Source organism: Prionailurus bengalensis, chromosome B1 (assembly GCF_016509475.1).
Source record: "Prionailurus bengalensis isolate Pbe53 chromosome B1, Fcat_Pben_1.1_paternal_pri, whole genome shotgun sequence".
NCBI lineage: Eukaryota > Metazoa > Chordata > Mammalia > Carnivora > Felidae > Prionailurus > Prionailurus bengalensis.
In genome coordinates, this window is record NC_057344.1 from 37,740,439 (window position 1) to 37,757,477 (window position 17,039).

Genomic DNA, 17,039 nt, shown 5'->3' on the forward strand with positions numbered 1-17,039 from the left:
AGTTTTATCCGATTCTTAAAGAAAACTAAAACTCTTGTTTATAATTATTTGTTTATTTAGTTATTTTGAGAGAGAGAGAAAGAGCATGAGCAGGGGAAGGAGCAGAGAGAGAGGAGAGAGAATTCTAAGCACACTCCATGCTGTCAGTGCAGAGCCTGATGAGGTGCTTGATCTTACAAACTGTGAGATCATGACCTGAACCAAAATCAGAAGTTGGACACTCAATGGACTGAACTACCCAGGAACTCCAGAACCAAAACTCTTAAAGAAAAGAAATAAGTAAGCATAACTGAGTAATTGGATAAGTGGTATATCCATTTATAGAATCATAGGTGTTAAATCAAATTTCCATATGGTAGTGTCAGATAGTATTACTTGGCATCTTCTCTAATGTCTTGGACAATTATAATTATTTTTATTTTATAATTTATTAGGGTTTTATGATGATATCTCAAAATATGACTTGATCGAAATTGAACATGAGAGTTTCTCAGTTGCTTAGAGCATTAATATTTAAACACTTTAAACATGTTTTAAAAATATTTTTAAAATATTTTCTTTTTAAAAATTTATTTCTTTAAATTCAAGTTAGTTAACACACAGTGTAGTATTGGTTTCAGGAGCAGAATATTTTTTTAATATATAAAAAGACAAAGGTTGAAACAAATATTTTATGTATAGAAAAATGAAAGTAGGAAATTATGGAAAAATTTTAGTTTTCCTAATAATGAAAAAATTCAAACTGAGAAAACCATAAAGTTCTATTGCATCTGTTAAAATTAAGAAAACTAACCAAATGATTTTTTTTTTTTAAGTATTGGCAGGATTAGGGACTAAGAAGTGCACCAAAACATTTCTCCCAGCTTTGTAAATTTACCAGTCCTATGGGTTAGGGATCACAAAACTGTTCATAGTGTGTGATCCAATAATTTGTCTTGGTAATCTCAAGAACAGGATTATGAACCAAAGGAATATGTTTATAGCTTGTTATAACAATACTACTATTCATCATAGCAAAAATGAAGTAATAACCTAAATAATAGTAGTGAACTGGACAAGGAGTTTGTATCTGTATCTATAGATGGCTTTTAACAATTTTATTTTTAACTCAATTTTTAAAAACTGAAGTATAGTTGACACACAGTGTTACATTAGTTTCAGGTGTACAACATTGAGATTTGACAATTTTGTACATTATGCCATGTTCACCACAAGTGTAGCTACCATCTGTCACCATACAATGCTATTACAGTACCATTGACTATATTCTCTATGCTGTAGCTTTCATCACCATCATTTATCCTTCCCATAACTGGAAACCTGTACCTCTCACTCCCTTTCACCCATTTTGATCATCCTTGAACCCCCTTTGCCTCTGGCAACCACCAGAGGGGTTTCTGGTTTTTTTGTTTGTCTGTTTTGTCTTGTTTTGTTTTAGATTCCACATATAAATGAAATCATATGATATTTGTTTTCTCAGCCTGACTTAGTTCACTTAGCATAATACCCTCTAGGTCCACCCATGTTGCAAGTGGATCTCATTCTTTTTTATGGTCGAGTAATATTCCATCACACACATACCACATCACATCACATCACATCACATCACATCACATCACATCACATCTCTATATCCATTCATTACAAATGGACACTTAGCCTGCTTCCATATCTTGGCTATCGTATACAATGCTGCAATAACCATAGAGATGCATGTATCTTTTTTAATTAGTGGTTTTGTTTTCTTTGGGTAAATAAAATAGCCAGTAGTAGAATTACCAGATTGTATGGTATTTCTAGTTTTAATTTTTTTAAGAATTTACATATTGTTTTCCACAGTAGCTGTACCATTTATATTCCTACCAAGAATGCATAGGGTTTAGTTTTTCTCCATATCCTTACCAACACTTTGTTATTTCTTTTCTTCTTGATACTAGCTATTCTGACTGGTGTGAGGTGATACCTCATTATGGCTTTGATTTGCATTTACCTGATGATTAGTAATGTTGAGTATCTTTTCATGTGTCTGTTGACCATCTGTATGCATTCTTTGAGAAAGTATCTATTCAGGTCCTCTGCCTATTTTTAATTGGATTATTTGGGGGTTTTTTGGTGTTGAGTTGTATAATTTCTTTGTATAGTTTGGATATTAACCCTTTGTTGGATATACCATTTGCAAATATCTTCTCCCAAGTTAGTAGGTTGTCTTTTGTTTTGTTGATGGCTTCCTTTGCTGTGCAAAAGCTTTTTGTTTTCGTGTAGTCCTAATAGTTTATTTTTGCTTTTGTTTCCCTTACCTCAAGAGACAGATCCATGAATATGCTGCTAAAGCTGCTGTCAAAGAGATGACGGCCTATGTTTTCTTCTAGGAATTTAATGGTTCCAACTTTCACATTTAGATCTTTAATCCTTTCAAGTTTATTTTTCTGCATGGTGTAAGAAAGTGATCCAGTTTCATTCTTTTGCATATAGCTGTTCAGTTTCCCAGCACCGTTTATTGAAAACACTGTCTTTCCCCCATTGGATATTCTTGCTTTCCTTGTTGTAGATTAATTGATCTCATAAGTGTGGGTTTGTTTTTGCACTATTTTGTTCTATTGATCTATGTGTCTATTTTTATGTCAGCACCATACTATTTTGATTACTATAGTGTTGTAGTATATCTTGAAATCTGGGATGGTGATACTGCCATCTTTGTTCTTCTTTCTCAAGACTGCTTTGGTTATTTGGGTCTTTGTACCTCCCTACAAATTTTAGTATTATTTGTTCTAGTTCTGTGAAAAATGTTATTGGTATTTTTATAGGATTGCATTGAATCTGTAGATTGCTTTGGGTGGTATGGACATTTTAACAACATTAATTCTTCCAATCTATGAGCATAGGATATCTTTTCATTTGTTTGTGTTATTTTCAATTTCTTTCATCAGTGTCTTATAGTTTTTAAAGTACAGGTCTTTGACCTCTGTGGCTAAGTTTATTCCTGGGTACAGTTGTAAACAGAATTGTTTTCTTAATTTCTCTTTCTGCTACTTCATTATTAGTATATAGAAATGCAACAGATTTCTATATACTAATTTTATGTTCTAAATTTAGTGAATCCATTTATTACTTCTAATAGATTTTTGGTAGAAGGATTCTACATTTAATGGATATTGGTATGCATATAATATATAGCTAGTAGACTTTTTTTAAAGTTTATTTATTTATTTTTAGAGAGAGAGAGAGAGTAAGGTAGGGGCTGAAAGAGAGGGAGAGAATCCCAAGTAAGGTTCCATGCTGTCAATGTGGAGCGTGACACAGGGTTCAATCTCACAAGCTATGAGATCAGGATCTGAGCCAAAATCAACAGTCTGATGCTTAACCAACTGAGTTATCCAGGGGCCCCTAGCTAGTGGATTTTAAGTATATGGAACTATTTGTACAAAATAATAGTGAGTAAAATGAGCTAAACACAGATATAGACCAATTGTAATAACATAAAACACCTTTGTACGTTGATAAAAATCAGGAGACATTGTGCAGTGATATAAATAATTGATATTGCAATTTTTTAGGAGGTATCATTATTTTCTTTTTAAATGGACATTAATAATCCAAACTCACATACACTCACACAGACAGCTTGACCTGAGGAAAGGGGTGAAATTCAGTATTAGGGTTAAGAGGCTCTGGAGCTAGACAGATTTAATTTAAATCCTGATTTTATTAGTTCTATAACCTTGAACAAAAATTTGTTTATTTATTCTTTCTAGGTCTCATTTGCAAACTGAGAATCATAATACTACCTTCCTAATAAATACTCACCCTTATGCTGGTTATTGTCCTTTTCTTATTTGTTGAAATCCTGTCCTGACTTTACCCACAAGGAATGCAAGACCAGCTGGCCCTAGCAGTAGGGAATGTGGTCAGAACATGAGACTCAGAGTCACCAGCCCCAGATTCAGTGTGGACTATCTCCTAACGCACAGTGTAACTGTGGGCTGATCCTCAATTCCTTTTGTCTCTGAGTCTCCATATGTCAGTTGGGAAGATTTTATGTGATAGTTCTCAAGGATTTAAAAAGAGGGCTTTTAGAAATCAACATCTCAGAAAAAAAGGCAAAAGCTTATTCTTTTATTACAAAAGATTATTGTGGAAGAAAATCAGAGAAGGGAAGTTAAAAAAAAAAAAAAAAGCTCATGCTAGTGACCTAATTTTCCCCATAGAAGGTGTGTCTCTTTTCATTTGCTGGAAAATTTTGATCAAGGAAAGCATTATAAAGACAAACCACAACAGAGTATAAAACAGAGCTGTACATTTCCAGGCAACAAGGCAAAAACTAGCATGAGATCATCAATATAGAATTTTGGGCATCAGATGGGAAATTAATTCCTGCATAGGTGTGTGTATTTTCTCTTTCTTGTTGTTAATGTTGGTTATTTTGTAATTATGACCGTCAGATGCAAAGTGAGCTTTATAGGCTGAAAACTGTATTGACTTCCTGAAAACAGATCTCTGGTTCTATTCTATATTATTTTCATTGTCACTAAGATCACTGATGTGTTGTGGAAAGAGAGGGAACAATAGAGGGCCCCCTACAATCAGAATAATGACTAATGAGCAAATGGTGCAAATATTTAAACTTACAAATCCGAGACAAAGACAATGGTTGGAAGTTCCTTTATCAGGTGCTGCTTGTATCATTGCTTAGCAGTGTGAAATGGGAAGAGGTTTGAAACTCTAGGTAACTTTTGTCAAAGCCTTTCTTTTGTTGCCAGATCAAAAGGGCCTTTTCTCATCCCAAACGTATCCATCCGTTTATCCATCAGTTGGATAAATTCTGATGTGTCTATTTGATGGAGTATTATTCAGACACCAAGGCAGATAGAAAAATATTTTAAGCATGGGAAATTTTTCACAATACAGTATTAAGTCAAAATTCTATATGGAATGGCATATACAGTATAATGTCTATTATCTGTATGTGAATACATACCCTCAGAGAAAATATTGGAAAGGAATACATACACATATTAACAGTGACAATCTCTGAGTTATGGAAGGTTTTGTATTCTGTCAATATACGGTATATATATACATATATATACTATATGTATATACTATATATACTATATATAGTATATACTGTATATATACTATATATACACATATATACATGTATATATATACACACATATATACATATATATACAGTATATATATATATGTATATATATATATATAGCATGAGCCTCCATTGCATTTTTTAATCTGCAATAAAATTAAGAATGTTAAGATGCTTCTGTTTAAAATGGTACAGTTTTTGTTTTAACGGGCAGATTTGACTAGTGGTAAATAAGCATACAATCAGGCAAATGAAAAGTTTTATATTATAGAGATTTGAGAGGAAGCTGGGTCAAAGAAAGTAGTGACAGATGACACAGAGTCAGCATTTGATGAGAACTCATTGTTTTACCTCAAAGACTAGAGGTCTTGGGATAGACCTTATAAATCAACTAGACTTAACTCTCTAATTTACAGGCTAAGAAACTCAGGGAAGTAAAGTGATTTTTCCAAGTTCCAGAAGCAAGGTTGTAGAAGGGCTAAGACCTTCTACTTCACTAGACTTTGGATCTTAGAACTTCCTAGACCTTAGGTCATCCTTTTTGGTTTGTTTGTTTGTTTGTTTGTTTTTGCTCCATAGCTTCCATAGCTGCCCAGTTCTGGCTCTATCACCTGTGTATACATTTCTTTTAAGTCTGGCAGATTCCTTCTGATGCAGGGCAAATATAGGGTCTGTTCTATCCCTATTTAGGAGACTTTTGGAAGACCAAATTAATTCTAAGAGAGGTGGGGGTTTCTGATTCTTTGAAATAAGAATCCAAGGCCCAGGCACTGACCTGGTGTCTGTCTGAAACCTCTACTCTGGTTGCAAAGATGACCTGAGGACAAGCTACACTTAGAACATCTGGGATTCTCAGGAAAAAACCTAGGGACTTATTCTGCTCTGGATCAACTCTAATTTACCAATAGTTGTCATGGCAGTGTGCCTGTACTATCTCAATGTCTGAATCTGACCATCACTAGGAAGGCCTTATGTCCCAGCTTACTTACAACATACTTATTAGAGAAGTACGGTTAAAACTTGAATGATATTTTCTATCAACAAGTGCATAAGTGAATACTGATAATGAACTCAGCATGGTTCTAGGCACTGGAAAACCTTGGAAACACTGAAGGACATGTTTCTGCTCCCAAGTGGTAAGTGCATTGGACTGAGCTTTGTGCTTTTAGCCAGTTTCTTTAAGCCTGTAACAAATTGTTAAAGCAAAGGTGACATATTTGTAAAATGTTATTTATAAGAATCTAAAGGTTAAATTGTGGAGACAAGATTAGCACACTTGATCCAACAAAAACAACATGCAAAACAGCATGAAATGTCATGCTGATTGTCTAACTAGTAAGAGAAAAGTCAGCTAAGATTTGCTTAGGTTAGGGTGGTCTCCACAGAAAGGCAGATCTTTGAGAGGATTTGGATTAGAAGAATGTTAGTCAGGTGTCTGATGTGAGTCTTGAGCAAGGCACATAAATTCTCATGGTAAGCAAGAAGTAATAGCTCTGAAGCAGTTCCTGGTAGATATTCAATTTAGAACAGAAATTTATTTTAGGGAACTTAGTGTTTGTAAATTCCATCCCAAAACAGAGTTTAGTTGGAGCAAAGTCAATGTTTTACTGTTTCTTTGATAAATAAATTCATGGAATCTAATATTATGTGTCTACTATGTGACAGGCACTCTTACAGGCACTTATTGCTAATCTACTCATTGAACCTCCACCACAAACTCTACAAGTTGGCAAACCAAGGCACAAAAAACAAAAAACAAAAAACAAAAAACAAAAAACAGGTAGTTTATGCAAAGTCTCATAGCTAGTGAATAGCAGAACCAGGACCCAAACCTTGCTAATTCAGGTGCTTCTTTTCTTTTCTTTTTTTTTAAATTCTTTTTAAATGTTTTTACTTATTTTTGAGAGAGAGAAGGACAGACAGAGCACAAACTGGAGAGGGGGCAGAGAGAGGGAGACACAGAATCTGAAGCAGGTTCCAGGCTCTGAGCTGTCAGCACAGAGCCCGATGTGGGGGTCGAACTCACAAACCGTGAGATCATAACCTGAGCTAAAGTCAGATGCTTAACTGAGTAAGCCACCCAGGTGCCCCACAGGTGCTTCTTTTAGACTTCCTGGTGCTTATAGAAAGATATTTACAGAAAATATGGCCCTTGTTTTTAAGATAGTACCACTGGCCTTTCATACCCTTCTGAAGTCATGGATATTTCTACAGACTCTTTGATCCAGTGCAATGGTGCATGAGATAATAGATTTTTCATCTCTGGTCTATGAATTAAAGTTAATAAGGAACCAATGCTAAGGCCAAGATCCCAAGGGTCAATGGTGGATTTCAAAACTCTCACCTCTGCTTGCTGAATTCTGCTCACACAGTCAAGATGGGTGGGAGGTGAATTCCATATAGAAAGTGGAATTTTCTTATGTTTACACACACACACACACACATATATATATATATATATATATATATATATATATATATATATATATTTCTTTTTTTTTTTTGAGAGAAAGCTGGGGAGAGGCAGAAAGGAAAAGAGAAATCCCCAGCAGGCTCTGGGCTGTCAGCACAGAATCACACATGGAGATTGAACTCATGAACCTTGAGATCATGACTGGAGTGGAAACCAAGAGTCAGATGCTTAACAGCTTAACCAACAGAGACACCCAGGCTCCCCTCCTTATTCCCATTCTTAAGCAACGAGGCTCTGGAAAGTGCAAGTGTCCTTCAGGGTATTTAATACCTTGCCAGTCTTATGTGATGTTCAGTGAAGCAAAAAAGTTCATCAGCATCTCATCATCATTATCACCAACAGCAACAACAAATAGTTATATTGAGTACTTCAACTGGGGAAGATGCCAGATGCTATGTAGAATGCAAAGATAAGGAAGATAAACCCCTGCCCTTAAGTAGTATACGTTCTAGGAGCAGATAATTGCAATGCAAAGAAAAATGCCACAAGTGGAATAAAGTATTATATCTCTGCTTCTGGCTTTTGGCCAGTCTTGTTCTTAACCAATTCCTGCATGGCAGTGGGCACTAAAGAAAAGGAGATGGAAAAGTGCTCACTGGTAACTGTACTGGGGCTTCATTTCCTAAGCATGGTGGGTCACACTGGGCTTGAGTCACACTGGGCAGAGATGATACACACTGATAATTTGGGGGAAACACCCAGGCTGAAACTTGATAACAAGGAAGGATTTTTGAAGTGACATACTGAGAGGCAATAAAAAACTAGAAAGAAGGGAGGGACTTCACCAGGTTTAGTTAGAAGAATGTAGAAAGTATAAGATAGACAGTCATGTAGAGAAAAGAGGCTTAGGTCTCTACCAAGGAAACAAAGGACTGAGGTAGCAGGTGAGAAGCAACAGCCAGAAAAGCCTCTCAAGGGCAAATTCTGCAAAGACAATCTACCACTTAGTTTTGCCTTGTAATGGGACAGATGCAGGCTTCTCCTGGTAGCCCTGGCTAAAGGAAATCCAGACTGAGTTTGAAGGCACCTGGCTCTAAAGATGAGAAACCTGGTTTCACAGAGGCAGATTTTATACCTTCTTAGGTCTTAAACATTTCTAAGTCTGCTGTCTCTATAGGCAAGGCTATCTTCTCAAGAGCACTAGGGATCAAGAGATGTTGGTTGGGAGTGGGGGAGTGCTGAATTTCCCTAGCTCCAGTGTACTTATTTATTTACTATCCAGTTTGTCACCAGGGTCCCTACAATACAGTTATTCAATGAAGCTTGTTTTAGGTTTGGTTTTAAACCACCTTGTGTCCCTTGATCTGAAACAAACTCTTTCCTCACTTTACCAGGCATAGCAATTCCCTACAGTTTTGGACACAAATCCACCCCTACAGGGTCTACAATGCCATGTAGATCATAGCCATAAAGTAACATCTTCCTGGCCTTCTTTTCGGAAGCCTATGACCGAAACCAAAAGCTTCTAGTCTGAGGCTGGAACTCTGACATATACTTGGTATAAGAGGAAGTCTGAACTGATTGTTAAGTATTTCAACAGCAAGAAAAACAGGAAGCAATGAAAAACAAAAGCACCCTCTAGGTCTGAGCTAGAGGACTATCTGCTCTGGCAGGCCATGTCAGGCACAATTAAAGGTAAGTATAATTCGGTTATGCATGTTATTTGTCTGGAGAAAGAGCTGTCTTTTCTGATGATGCTGTGTGCTAGCCACTTTAACTGGAGTGATAACCACTCTCAAAGAGCCTCAAACCTGCTCTGGCTAAAAATCATTAGTTGGTATCAAGGATTCAGAGTTCACCAGCTCAAATGCATATAGACTGGTGACTTTTTATCTTTACATTTTCTATTAATTTAGATAATAAATAATCACCCATAATTTGCCACTTAGCATAACCACTAATATAATTTAAATATATTTATCCTATGATATGGAGTTTTTATAGGTATATAATTACAATATACATAAAATTTTGAACACTTTTTGGTCATGGCAAAATATGCATAAAATTCATTATCTTAACATTTTTTGGACATGAAGTTCAGTAGTATTAAGTATACTCACATTATTGTGCAACCAATCTTATTCTTCATCTTGTAAAACTGAAACTCTATATAAATTAAACACCAATTCCTCATTTCCTCCTCTTCCCCAGACCCTGGAAACTACCATTCTACTTTCTGTTTTTATGAATTTTGACACTCTAGATACCTCCTATAAGTGGAGTCATACAGTATATGTCTTTTTGTGACCGGCTTATTTTACTTGTTAGCATAAGGTCCTCAAGATTCACCCTTAAGATTAGCGTGTGTCAGAATTGCCTTCCTTTTAAAGGGTGAATAATAGCCCACTATATGGATATACCATATATGTTTATCAATTCACACATCAATGAATATTGGGGTTACGCCTACCTTTTGGAAATTGTGCATAATTCTGTCATGAATTTACATAAAGTGTTATGTCCTACCTTTCACTTCCCATTATATCTAGGCATAAACATAGATAAAATTTTCTAGATTGATATATATAGTTTTCATAATAATCTTTTCTTCTCTGTTTTAATAGCAACATGATAGTTCTTCAATCCCATGTACTTAAACATCTAAAAATTTTTTTAACATTTATTTATTTTTGAGAGACAGAGACAGAGTGCTAGTGGGGTACAGGCAGAGAGAGAGGGAGGGAGACACAGACCCTGAAGCCAGCTCCAACCAGCCCAGAGCCCAAAACGGGGCTCAAACCCACCAGCTGTGAGATCATGACCTGAGCCAAAGCTGGATGTTTAACCAACTAAGCTACCCAGATGGCCCTTAAGCATTTTTTATAGTTGAATATTTGATGTTTGACATGTCCAATTTTCCCCTAAATGCTATGGTAAAAGTTTTGTAGTTATCATGTTCTTTCCATATTTTAGCTTATGTTTTTTAGAATAGATTTCTTAGAAGTGAAATTTTGGGCCAAAAGATATGAATATTTTATGACTTAAATGACAGAAGTTAGAAACCCACATTGCTTTCTAAAGAATTGTATCTGTTTGCATAGCTTCTGATAGTATATATGAATTTCTATTTCATTATACACACATCAGCTTTATTTTTTTTACATTAAGAAATTAAACAGGAGAATGAAAAAAATACTAGAAGTGATAAATGAATTCAGTAAAGTCACAGGATACAAAATCAATGTACAGAAATCCATTTAATTTCTATACACTAATAATGAAGCAGCAGAAAGAGAAATTAACTGAATAATTCCATTTACAATTGCACCAAAAATAATATATCTAAGAATAAACTTAACCAAAGAGGTGAAAGACCTGTACTTTGAAAACTATGAAACACTGGTGAAAGAAATTGAAGATGACACAAAGAAAAAGAAAGACATTCCATGCTCATGGATCAGAAAAACAAGTATTGTTAAAATGTCTATACTACCCAAAGCAATCTACACATTTAACGCAATTCTTATCAAATTACCAACAGCTTTTTACACAGTACTAAAACAAACAATCCTAAAATTTGTATGGAACCACAAAAGACTCTGAATAGTCAAAGCAATCTTGAAAAAAAAAACAAAACAAAACAAATAAAACCTAGAGGTAAAACAATTCCAGACTTCAAGTTACATTACAAAGCTATAGTGATCAAAACAGTATGGTACAATCACAAAAACAGAGACCTAGATAAATAGAACAAAATAGAAAACCCAAAAATAAACCTACAATTATAAGGTCAATTGATCTTTGACAAAGGAGGCAAGAATATGCAATAGGAAAAAGACAGTCTCTTCAACAAATGGTAGTGGAAAACTGGACAGCTACATGTAAAAGAGTGAACCTGGACCACTTTTTATTCCATACACAAAAATAAACTCAAAATGGGTTGAGGACCTAAAATGTAAGACCTGAAACCACAAAAATTCTAGAAGAGAGCATAGGCAGTAAATTCTCTGACATTGGTTGTAGCAACATCCTTCTAGATATGTCTCTTGAGGCAGGGGAAACAAAAGCAAAAACACACTATTGGGACTACATTAAAATAAAAAACTTCTGCACAGTGAAGAAAACAATCACTAAAATTAAAAGGGAACCTACTGGATGGGGGAAAATATTTGCAAGTCAGAGACAGACAAACACCACATGATTTCAGTTAAATGGGGAATTTAAGAAACAAAAAAATGAACAAAGAAAAAAAATGATACAAACCAAAAAAAAAAAAGAAAGAAAGAAAAAGAAAAGAAAAATAGACTCTTAAGTATAGAGAACAAAATGATGGTTACCAAAGGGCAGATGGGTGGGGAATGGGTGAAATAAGTTAAAGGGGATTAAGAGTATATTGTCTTGATGAGCACCGAGTAATGTATGGAATTTTTGAATCACTATATTGTACACATGAAACTAATATAACACTGTATGTTATCTACATTGGAATTAAAATGAATAAAATTAAACAGGAGGAAGATAAAAGCTCATTCCTATTTACTAGACAAAACTCTGACTGTTAACAATGAGTCTTTGTGAGAATACCCCAGATTTGGCTAGCCTATAAATGCTAATATGGTCACAGTCAATCCATATAAATATAAACATATATATGTATTAGAAACATGACTTACATAATGGGTGCTCAATAAATGGTAGCTATTATTATTGTCACTGTTGTTTCTATTAATGCCCCAAGTATGATGATTTTCAGTCTGTATCTGGTCTCTCAGGCCCTCAGCTCCTGTAAACCATAGTTTTCTGGTTATGTGGGGCATTCCCAGTTCTAAGGTATCTCAGAACAGCTTTTTCTTCCTGCAAAGATGCTTCATCTGAGCCCTCTGCTGTTGGTGCTCACTACTAGTCATAGCTTTGCTTTGCTGTGGTTTCCCTAAGCTCCCAGAGTTCCAGAACCACACTAAGGGTAGACAGCATGATGACAGAAGTGTCACATGGGCTTCAAATAGGACATCACCTTATGAGTGTCTATATTAATAAGGCTCCTCCATCTTTTGGCCCCAACCCCCTCTCTTCACAAAGGCTCAGGCCACAGGGTATGTAAGGGGGGAAGTACATCATGCTCCCTGCAGTAGGCAGAATAATGCCTCTGGAGATGTCCACATTCTAATCCTGGAACTTGTGAATATGTTACCTTACATGGTAAAGAGCCTTTATGGATGTGATTAAATTCAGGATCTTGAGATGGAGGAAATTATTTTGGATTATCTGGATGGGCTTAGTGCAATTACATGAGTTCTTAAAAGTTAAGGGAATAGACAGAAGCTAAGAATTGAGGGAGAGAGAGAGAGAGAGAGAGAGTTAAATGAGTTAGTGCCTTGTTGCTGACTTTGAAGGTGGAAAGGAGCTGCAAGCCAAGAAACTCAGGCCATCTCTAGAAGCTAAAAAAGTCAAAGGAACAGAGCTTCTCCTAAAGCTTTAAGAAGAACTGCATTTCTGCCAACACCTTGATTTTTAGCCCAATAAAGCCTGTTTTGAAGTTTTGACCTTTATATCTCTAAGATAATAAATATGTGTTGTTTTAAGTCATTAAATTTGTGGTTATTTGTTATAGCAGCAACAGGAAACTCATATGCTCCCTTAAATATCCTTGCCTCTTCACCTTATTTCTCTTTCTAGATTTCCTTTAAAGCTCTTTCCTTATTTTTTGCCCCTAAATTGAAAGTCTTCAAGTTATTTAAAACAATTAGGAGAAACCATAAGGTGGAAACTACTGTTGCTACTCTTGCTCTTTTGTAAACTGTTAATGTTCTTTGACCCACTGATGACTCTTAGTGTCAGAGAAATATAAATCTGTAGTGCCACTCCAAGACCCCACAGTGAGTCAAACTCTCTCATGTAGCCATTCATTCAGTCATCCATCCAAGAAATATTTACTGAAGGCCAATATGTGCCTGGCAATCAGCTAGCACCTTTATGCAAAAAATGGCAGCATGAACTATGTCTTTACAGAAGCCATAGAAGTTGGATTTTTATGATTTGAGAACAACTTGCATAGTTTTTGTTTTTGTTTTTGTTTTTTGTTTTTTGTTTTTTGTTTTGATCCTGTGGGTGTTCCAGGATTTGTTTCTTTCCAGAAAGCAATTGGGGTATATGGAGTCTCTTTGACTAGGTAGCAAGGGACAGGAGCTGTACTGTGGCTTCATTCTATCTTCCAATTTACATTCAGATCCAGGCAAGAGTTAATTAGTTCAATGATAGATAAGCACAGAGGAAAAACAACACAGCCCAGTCCATCTTCGCATAGGATAATTTCCCCTTCACTTTATCCTCTCTAGTCCTGCCTTCCTGCTTCTGACTGCAGGGAACAAAGGGTCTGAATGAAACCTGTTGGAGGTTCCAATTAAATCTTTGTGGACAAAGGGCTCACATGACATCCTCAGATAACAGGTGGCAATAAATACATCAGCACATCTACTCAGAGAACAGAGTCCCTGCTGAACAGCTAACAGCTGCCAATAACTCCTTGAGTACCTCACAAAAGATGGGCTTTAAGGTAAGATGTTTCTCTTCCTGAACACATTTAATCCTTCCTTATAATTTGCGTCCTCAACAAAGAATTTTGACTAAAATTCCCTAGTAAACTAAGTTTACTACGATTGGTTGGCAAATTCTTGATTTGGTTTTGTTGGTTTCATTATATATTTTTTGATCTGCCCATATAGTACTTATTCCATTTTACATGTAGTTTTCTATTGCTTTTTTTTCTTAGTCTCTTATTTTTTTCCTTATGTATCCCAGGTTAAATTTGTATTTAGAAATACCTTATTTATATAGAGAAATGAAGGATCTTAAATGATTGCATGCATTTTCTGGTTAAAACTTATCTGGGAATTTGGTTCAGTGGGGGAACCTCTTGGTCAATTAGAACTGTCATATGGATGATGTTTTTCTCTCAGCTCTGGTCTTAGAACAGAACAGAGTAGCTCAGTACTTAGGATACTCCCAACATTTGAGGCCCACTGTTGAACTCCAGTGATAATCATTTAAATTATTTACTTCTTATATTATGAAAATAGTTTAAAATATTTAGAAATTATAGAAAAGCAAAAAGAAAATAATTTAAGCAGTGATTATAATAGCTGACACTGGGTGTGTATCTTTCTAATCTTTCAAAATATGCACATTTTTTATTTTTTATGTACTTAAGATCAAGCTGCAAATACAGTTTGTTTTTTAACTGTATTTCTAAGTCATTAAAATCATTTGAAAAAAAATGATTTTAAGAGCTATTTATATTCCACCATTAAAATGTTTTATTTTTTCACTGATATCAATAATTTGGCAATTAATAATTTTAAACATAAATCTTTGGGTGCACTTTTGATCTTTTCTTTAAGATAGGCTCTTAGAAGTGGGGTTACCAAATCAAAGGTTACATAATTTTAGAGCCTGATATATTTCATGACAGTAATATATTTTAAAATTTATATAATTGTCATTGTTGATACCACAACAGAAGCCACACACACAAAAATAAAAGTATTCCCAGAAACTGTTATTACCTGAAGTTTAAAAAAAATACTGTGACTTAATGCTGATTAATGATATGAAATCCTAAGGAAAGAACTAGCTATGACAGTATTTTATTTACACATAGTAACACAACTTTCTGAGCAGGGATTTATAGCTCAGACAAAATAGAAGTGCTTCAAGTACCACAGAGCAAGGGAAGATGGTGGAATATAATCCTGCAAGTTAAAAAGCTTGGAGCATTATTACAGTTTAATACTAATTGTGTCACCTGAGACAGATGTCCTAACTTCCTGAGTCTCAGATTTCTCATCTGTGAGATGACAGTGTTGGTCTAGGTCAGGTTGAGGCACATGAGATATTTTGGGGTGGTACAGACCATAGGCTATAATTTTGGGTTAGTACATAGGCATAAACCATATTTTTTTTCAAATGTTTATTTTTGAGAGAGAAAGAGAGAGAGAGAGAAGGATAGAGGATCCAAAGTGGGCTCTGTCCTGTCAGCAGAAAGCCCTATGTGGAGCTCAAACCCACAAACAGTGAGATCATGACCTGAGTCGAAGTCTGATGCTTAACTGACTGAGCCACCCAGGAACCCCACCATACTTTTTTCTTTTCTTTTGTATGGCATATTTATTTCTTAAAACAACAGTATTTTGATTTTTAAAAAGAGTTGATTTAGAGAAAAAGATTAAACAAGTGATAATACAAGTAGTCCTCAGATATTAATATAAACCATTGAAGTGATAGGCAAATGTCTGACATGTGACAAAGAGAGTTAGGTGAATAGAGCTAGAGTCTGCTTGATGTGCTAGGTAGAATTCCAAACAAATGAAGCAACAAAAAAAAAAGAAATCAAGTAATTGATACCATTAACAATTGCACCCCAAACCATAAGATACCTAGGAATAAACCTACCTGAAGAAGGAAAAGATTTGTACTCTGAAAACTATAGAACACTTATGAAAGAAGTTGAAGAGGATACAAAGAAATGGAACAAATTCTGAGCTCATGGATTGGAAGGACAAACATGTTAAATGTATATACTACTCCAAGTAATCTATTTAATGCAATCTCTATCTTAAAATTTATGTGGAAACACAAAAGACTCTGACTAGCCAAAGCAATCCTGAAAAAAAAAAAAAGCAAAGCTGGAGGCATCATGATTCTGGATTTCTAGTTATGTTACAAAGCTGTAGTCATCAAGACAACATGGTACTGGCACAAAAACACATAGATCAATGCAACATAAGAAAACCCAGAAATAGACCCACAACCGCATGGTCAACTAATATTCAACAGGTAGGAAAGAATATCCAATGGAAAAAAAGTCAGTCTCTTCGACAAATGATGTTGGAAAAACTGGACGGTGAAGTGCAGAAGAATGACACTGGACCACTTTCTTACAGCATACACAAAAGTAAATTCAAAATGGATGAACGACCTAAATGTGAGACAGGAAACCATCAAAATCCTAGAGAAGAGTAGAGGCAGCAACCTCTCTGACCTCAGCCATGGCAACTGCTTACTAGACATGTCTCCAGAGACAAGGGAAACAAAAGCAAAAATGAATTGCTGGAACTTAAGATAAAAAGCTTCTGCAAAGCAAAAAGAAATAATCAACAACACTAAAAGGTAGCCTATGGAATGAGAGAGGATATTTGCAAATGACATATGTGATAAAAGGTTAGTATCCAAAATCTATAAAGAACTTCTCAAACTCAACACCCAAAAAACAAAAATCCAATTAGAAATTGGGCAGAGACATGAATAGACATTTTTCCAAAGAAGATATCCAGATAGCTAACAGACACATGAAAAGATGTTCAATGTAACTCATCATCAGGGAAATGCAAATCAAAACCATGATGAGATACCACCTCACACCTATCAGAATGCCTAAGGTTAATAACACAAGAAGCAATAGGTGTTTATGAGGCTATCGGGAAAGAGGAACCGTCTTGCATTTTTGGCAGGAATGCAAACTGG